The sequence below is a fragment of the Lepidochelys kempii genome, chromosome 17 (assembly GCF_965140285.1).
Source record: "Lepidochelys kempii isolate rLepKem1 chromosome 17, rLepKem1.hap1, whole genome shotgun sequence".
In the NCBI taxonomy this organism is placed as follows: Eukaryota; Metazoa; Chordata; order Testudines; family Cheloniidae; genus Lepidochelys; species Lepidochelys kempii.
Genome location: NC_136396.1, coordinates 5,084,853 through 5,091,595, shown reverse-complemented (window position 1 = coordinate 5,091,595; position 6,743 = coordinate 5,084,853).

Below are 6,743 nucleotides of genomic sequence, written 5' to 3'. Positions count from 1 at the left end.
GCTTTTAAGATTTGTAGGACATAGTGGACAGAATCACATTTTTAACTCCATCATATTTCAGTACTTGTTTTCCTGAATGGTGATTAATGGCTTCTAACCAAACATTTTTACTTGTACTTGGATTCCTGAGTAAGTGATATGAAAGCCAAGTAGGCTATAAAAGTTTTACTACTTTATAGGTCACAGTTCAGGGCAGCTGGCCATGTAGTCCATCAGTGGCCCAGCAAGGACATGCACTTTCAGGCTTCTGGTTCCTCAGCTGTTACCTGTCCTGGGCGGAGACACGCATCTCACTTCCTCCTGACCAGGATATTTCCAGGCTGCACAGTTCCCTGCCTACACTATGAATTACTCCAGAAGATTGACTGCCTAAGCAGGTTTGCTTTGCCGTCTTTTCAGAGACTGTAATCAGTGTGATTGTCCATAGTTAAGTTACCACACAGCTCTTTCTAAGCAAGCACATTTTTTCTTAAGGTAAGAGCATCAGAGAGAACTTATTAAAACAATAAAAGAACCTACACACATACTAATAAGCTTACCAGAGCATACTCCTACTCGAGCAATGGCTCTGTTGGATGATTAGTCCTTCAAACCCCACCCCATGGGGTTTTCCTCTAGTTACAAGTTCATAACTGTGGTAGTTCAGAACAAGCACACATATGAGTCTGAGAGTCTCTTCTTTATATTGCTTGGCTCTTCGATCTTAGACAGTGGATAGGTAATCGGTAAGACAATGGGTTTCTCCTCAAGGTGTAATTTCAAAAGGCTGGGTCTAAAGGTGGGGAATTTGCATTCTCTTTCCAACTCCCCCACAAGTTTCTCAAGGAAACCTACTTAACTTTTTATAAATTCACTTTGTTTCAAATCACCCTTTTGAAGCTGATAGCATTTCCCAGGGTTTACATTAATCAGGTCTCCTCCCTAGAAGCATTACATACAATTTCACAATAATATATAAACATTTGTAATACAATGAACTCCTAAATCACTAAAACTTAATTCAATAAAGTTTGTACAGGTATTGCAGGAAATTTCCCATCTATCACAGCTTACCTTCTGAATCTCCCAATAACTGATTTCCGTAACCATTTTATAAGTCAATGGCCTGACTTAGTCACCATTCCAGAATGTCTTTTTGAAATGTTTAGCATTCATACGAATAAGATGATAAAACTAGATAAAGCCTGCCATGGTACTGCTAGGCATGTTGCAGCCCACCTCGTGCAGCTCTCCATAATATCAAGTCAATCATGCAAACTACATCTCTTGTACATCAACCACTGATTCCAGCTCTTCTAGCTGCTCTTTTGCAGGTGATATCTAGGCTTATTGGCTCCATAACTATTGACAAGGAAATGCAGCATGACTTTCTCAAGATTCTGTAATTTTTTTGTTTTTCCTTAAGGTTTTATTTTTAAACAGAGGACTGAGGACAGTTTTAGTAAATCCAGAGCCCATTAAATTCTCTAGGGACCACTTCCTGCTGCAGTAAAAGCAACTGTCCAGAGTTCCACAACTTCAGAATCTGTTGCAAAAATACACTGCCCAAGGAATTGTTTTACCCTTTTCAGATACCTGATATGATATAAGAGCTGAAATGCCAAATCCACAACTCGTTTGGAATATTGCATATTTTTTTGCACTGAACAAATAGATGGTGGGTTGTGTGGGTTTGTTTGGTGTTTGTGCATGTGAAAATATCTAAAATTTGTTCCCATCAGCGCCACTCAAAATAAGGCTGCGACTTCAACACCAAGCAAAGAATAGTCTACTCAGCACACTATCTGGCTAGTGTTTTATGTAGTAATAAGAAATGAGATTGAACGCTGACCAAATTATAATACCACATCCGTATTCTATGATGTTATAGAAAACAAATTACAACAATACTATTGGAAGATGATAGATGTGCTGCTTTGTGTGGTATTTTTGCCTATATATATCTGGACTGTTCTGTCTGGCCAAGGCAACCTTGGAACTGCAGTCCTTGGTACATATCTTTATTGTAATTAATTTCCATCAAACCTTTTACCCTCATATTTGTACTTTTTCATGTTTGTATTGGTCGTTTTGTAAACTATTTTAATGCTTCTGTTTGCTTTTTTCTCCACATCCTTGCTCTGGACCCAGTCCCACAAATCCTTCCTGTACAGACCTCCCATTGATTTCAGTGAGTTCTGCATGTGGAGGGCTTGCAAGATTGGGCCCTTTTGTTTCCTCTTTGACATAGGACTATAAGTAACTCCCAGTTAAGTGAATGGGAATCTTTCAGTTGACATTAATGGAAGTTGCATTGGCCCCATAGTCACTATTAAAAGATGATTAATTCTTGGCATGTTTTGTTTGGTATATCAAAGTCACAGGACCAAGGCATAATTTCTAGAAGCATTTAGAGCATTTACATCTCTAAGTCCTTGTGGCAAATTTTACTGTCTTAACTTCAGACTTATTTTAATGTTTTTAAATAGATGTAGTGGATTACTTGAACACCAAGTGTTCATAATTTATAGATTTTGTTTTTTAAAAAAAAGCTTCCTGAGGAATGCTAGTCTGTTTTGTCAGAACGTTGTTCACCAATGTATTTTTAGCCATCTTGCAAAAATGCAGTGCAGTTTAAAACTACAGTAGAACCTCAGAGTAACGAACCCCCATGAATAAAGGTTGTTCGTAACTCTGAAATATTCATAACTGAACAAAATGTTGTGGTTCTTTCAAAAGTTTACAACTGAACATTGACTTAATACAGCTTTGAAACTTTACTGTGCAAAAGAAAAATTCTACTTTTCCTTTATTGTTTAGCAGTTTACATTTAACACAGTACTGTATTGCATTTGCTTTTTGCTTTTTTTCTTTGGTCTCTGCTGCTCTCTGATTTTGTACTTCTGGCTCAAAACGAGGTGTGTGGTTGACTGGTCAGTTCATAACTCTCTGGTTTTCATAACTCTGAGGTTCTACTGTAATAACAATTTATGTACAGTAGGTGGCCAGTATCTTAGTTAGGTCTGCTGGGGGAAAGCTCTCCAAAGGCAACTGTGGAATTCACCTTTGTTTTGAGTATTCTATAGATCAAGACACTGAGTAACTTATCAGTGAGTGTAATAAGAACTGTCAAGGTTCCTCCCCCCCTCTGAACTCTAGGGTACAGATGTGGGGACCTGCATGAAAAACCTCCTAAGCTTATCTTTACCAGCTTAGGTCAAAACTTCCCCAAGGTACAAAATATTCTACCCTTTGTCCTTGGATTGGCCGCTACCACCACCAAACTAATACTGGTTACAGGGGAAGAGCTGTTTGGACACGTCTTTCCCCCCAAAATACTTCCAAAACCTTGCACCCCACTTCCTGGACAAGGTTTGGTAAAAAGCCTCACCAATTTGCCTAGGTGACTACAGACCCAGACCCTTGGATCTTAAGAACAATGAACAATCCTCCCAACACTTGCACCCCCCCTTTCCTGGGAAATGTTGGATAAAAAGCCTCACCAATTTGCATAGGTGACCACAGACCCAAACCCCTGGATCTGAGAACAATGAAAAAGCATTCAGTTTTCTTACAAGAAGACTTTTAATAAAAATAGAAGTAAATAGAAATAAAGAAATCCCCCCTGTAAAATCAGGATGGTAGATACCTTACAGGGTAATTAGATTCAAAACATAGAGAACCCCTCTAGGCAAAACCTTAAGTTACAAAAAAGATACACAGACAGAAATAGTTATTCTATTCAGCACAATTCTTTTCTCAGCCATTTAAAGAAATCATAATCTAACACATACCTAGCTAGATTACTTACTAAAAGTTCTAAGACTCCATTCCTGGTCTATCCCCGGCAAAGACAGAATATAGAATATAAATATAAATAAATAAAATATAAATAAAGACAGAATATAGAACAAATTGGTTAGTCTCTAAGGTACCACAAGTACTCCTTTTCTTTTTGCGAATACAGACTAACATGGCTGTTACTCTGAAACCAGAATATAGACAGATTTCAGAGTAACAGCCGTGTTAGTCTGTATTCACAAAAAGAAAAGGAGTACTTGTGGTACCTTAGAGATTAACCAATTTATTTGAGCATCAGCTTTCATGAGCTACAGCTCACTTCATCGGATGCATAGTGTGGAAACTGCAGAAGACATTATATACACAGAGACCATGAAACAATACCTCCTCCCACCCTACTCTCCTGCTGGTAATGGCTTATCTAAAGTGATCATCAAGTTGGGCCATTTCCAGCACAAATCCAGGTTTTCTCACCCTCCCCCCCCCCCCCCCCCAACTCACGCTCCTGCTGGTAATAGCCCATCCAAAGTGACCACTCTCTTTAAAATGTGTATGATAATCAAGGTGGGCCATTTCCAGCACAAATCCAGGTTTTCTCACCCCCCCCCACCCCAGCAGGAGAGTGAGTTTGTGTGTGGGGGTGGGGGGGTGAGAAAACCTGGATTTGCGCTGGAAATGGCGCACCTTGATTTTCATACACATTGTGAGGAGAGTGGTCACTTTGGATGGGCTGTTACCAGCAAGAGAGTGAGTTTGTGTGGTGGGGGGGGCGGAGGGTGAGAAAACCTGGATTTGTGCTGGAAATGGCCCAACTTGATGATCACTTTAGATAAGCTATTACCAGCAGGAGAGTAGGGTGGGAGGAGGTATTGTTTCATGGTCTCTGTGTATATAATGTCTTCTGCAGTTTCCACACTATGCATCCGATGAAGTGAGCTGTAGCTCACGAAAGCTCATGCTCAAATAAATTGGTTAGTCTCTAAGGTACCACAAGTCCTCCTTTTCTTTTTGAGAATATAGACAGACACAGACCCTTTGTTCTCTCCCTCCTCCCAGCTTTTGAAAGTATCTTCTCTCCTCATTGGTCATTTTGGTCAGGTGCCAGCGAGGTTACCTTTAGCTTCTTAACCCTTTACAGGTGAGAGGAGCTTTCCCCTGGCCAGGAGGGATTTCAAGGGGGTTTACCCTTCCCTTTATATTTATGACAAGAACTACTGAATTAAGTATTTGGAAAATGCTAGAGTATGTGCTTCCTTTGAGCTTGTGAACTGATATTGCAGAAAGTGGAATGATTTTGACTTTCATTTTCTTAACATTTCCTTGTGAATTTTTTGTAAGGAATGTGGATTGACATAATTTAAGTACAAATTAAATATAAATGAATAGTTTCCAGTAAAGTTACTGTACATTACGGTCTGTGAAATGTTTGTCTTCATACTGAACTGGCAGAGGGGAGCTGTTTTATCTTAGTTTGCACTGTGAATAAATAGCGAGCTGTAACAACATTTTTTTAGTGTTCGTGTAGTTCACAAACCTGACGTATTGAGAGACGCATAAAACTCTGAGTAAAGTTTTGTTGCTGGCAGCCACATGTATCTCTGGACAACCAGATTACAAACAGACTAAGACAAAAGCATCAGCTGAGATGGAGTGGCTACTGCCACATGACTCTTCTGTAATAAGGTAAAACACATCCTGGAATAGTATGTACAAAAACTTTCAATAGGATTTGATTTTTTAAGATAATAGTTTCTTTAGATATGTTCACACACTCTCTCCATTGCAATATGTTCTGTTTTCATATATGGTCCCTTTTTATTTTTTTTATTTTTTTTTTTAAGGGAAATGCATGAACATACTAGGAGTTCCAATAGTGATAAATGAAAAAAGTATTTTAAAATTATGGGAAATTTTGCTGTTTCACAAGCTTGCAATCATTTTAGTAATTTCAATGGCCAGTTTCACTGGGTGGTAGTGATCAGTTATTTTATTTCAGTATATGCACTGAAAAAATACAAAATAAAAAAACCTCTCCTGTACTCTAGGTGTCTTGGAAAGCAATTAAAAAGACTGTCTGTGGACTTGCTCCTTAAACTCTATCCAGAAAACTAAGTGGTACATAGTACAGGTACTGCAGATTTTACATAGTATTATATAAAATATTAGTTATTGTATACTACAGTTAGTCCATAAATATTTATTGCACTCTGAAATAATTAACATAAGAAACAATGTGTAGATATCGGAGCAACTCTTGTGAATTTCAAAGTAAATGTCCTTATTCTAATTATTTCAAATTTATCGTTGTCCCCATAACATAATGTACAATTGAATGTGCTTTTTCATAAAACATAAAAAGAAAAAAATAATCTTGTACCAAATTCTAGTCTGCTTCAAGTTGACTTTTTTTAATTATGTCGCCTGGACAACCATAACAACAAACCTCCTGAGGGACAACTATAAACATCAGAAGGGGAAGCTACTGATGCATTAAATGACTTTTTTAGAGAATACCAGAACATGAACTGTTTGCTCAGCGGGGAAGCTTTTCTCTTCACAACTCCTAAATTTCCCTTTAACCTATGCAGTTTTTTTGTATTACAGTCAAACCACATGGTTAAACTGTTCAATAAAACAATCACTTGGTTTCTGATTCAAGCTATCGTGGCATAGTGGTCTGGTGGTTGCTATGCTATCTTTTTATAAACCTTCCTAGTTTAGATTACAGGCAGAAATCAAACAGAATACTCCACACTTTTTTTTTTTTTTAATTTGAGTTGAACTCACTTCACAAACTGATAAAAGATTATGCTTGGTTAGATCAAAACTGTCAGTCACTTTTCTGTTCTAGAGTCAGGCTGCTTTGTTCTTCCCTTTTTTCTGGAATAGTAAAGATTAAATTGCTTCTGCCACTTGGATGAAGTGACATGAGTGATTTGGGGGTGGGCAACACTGTATCTGAA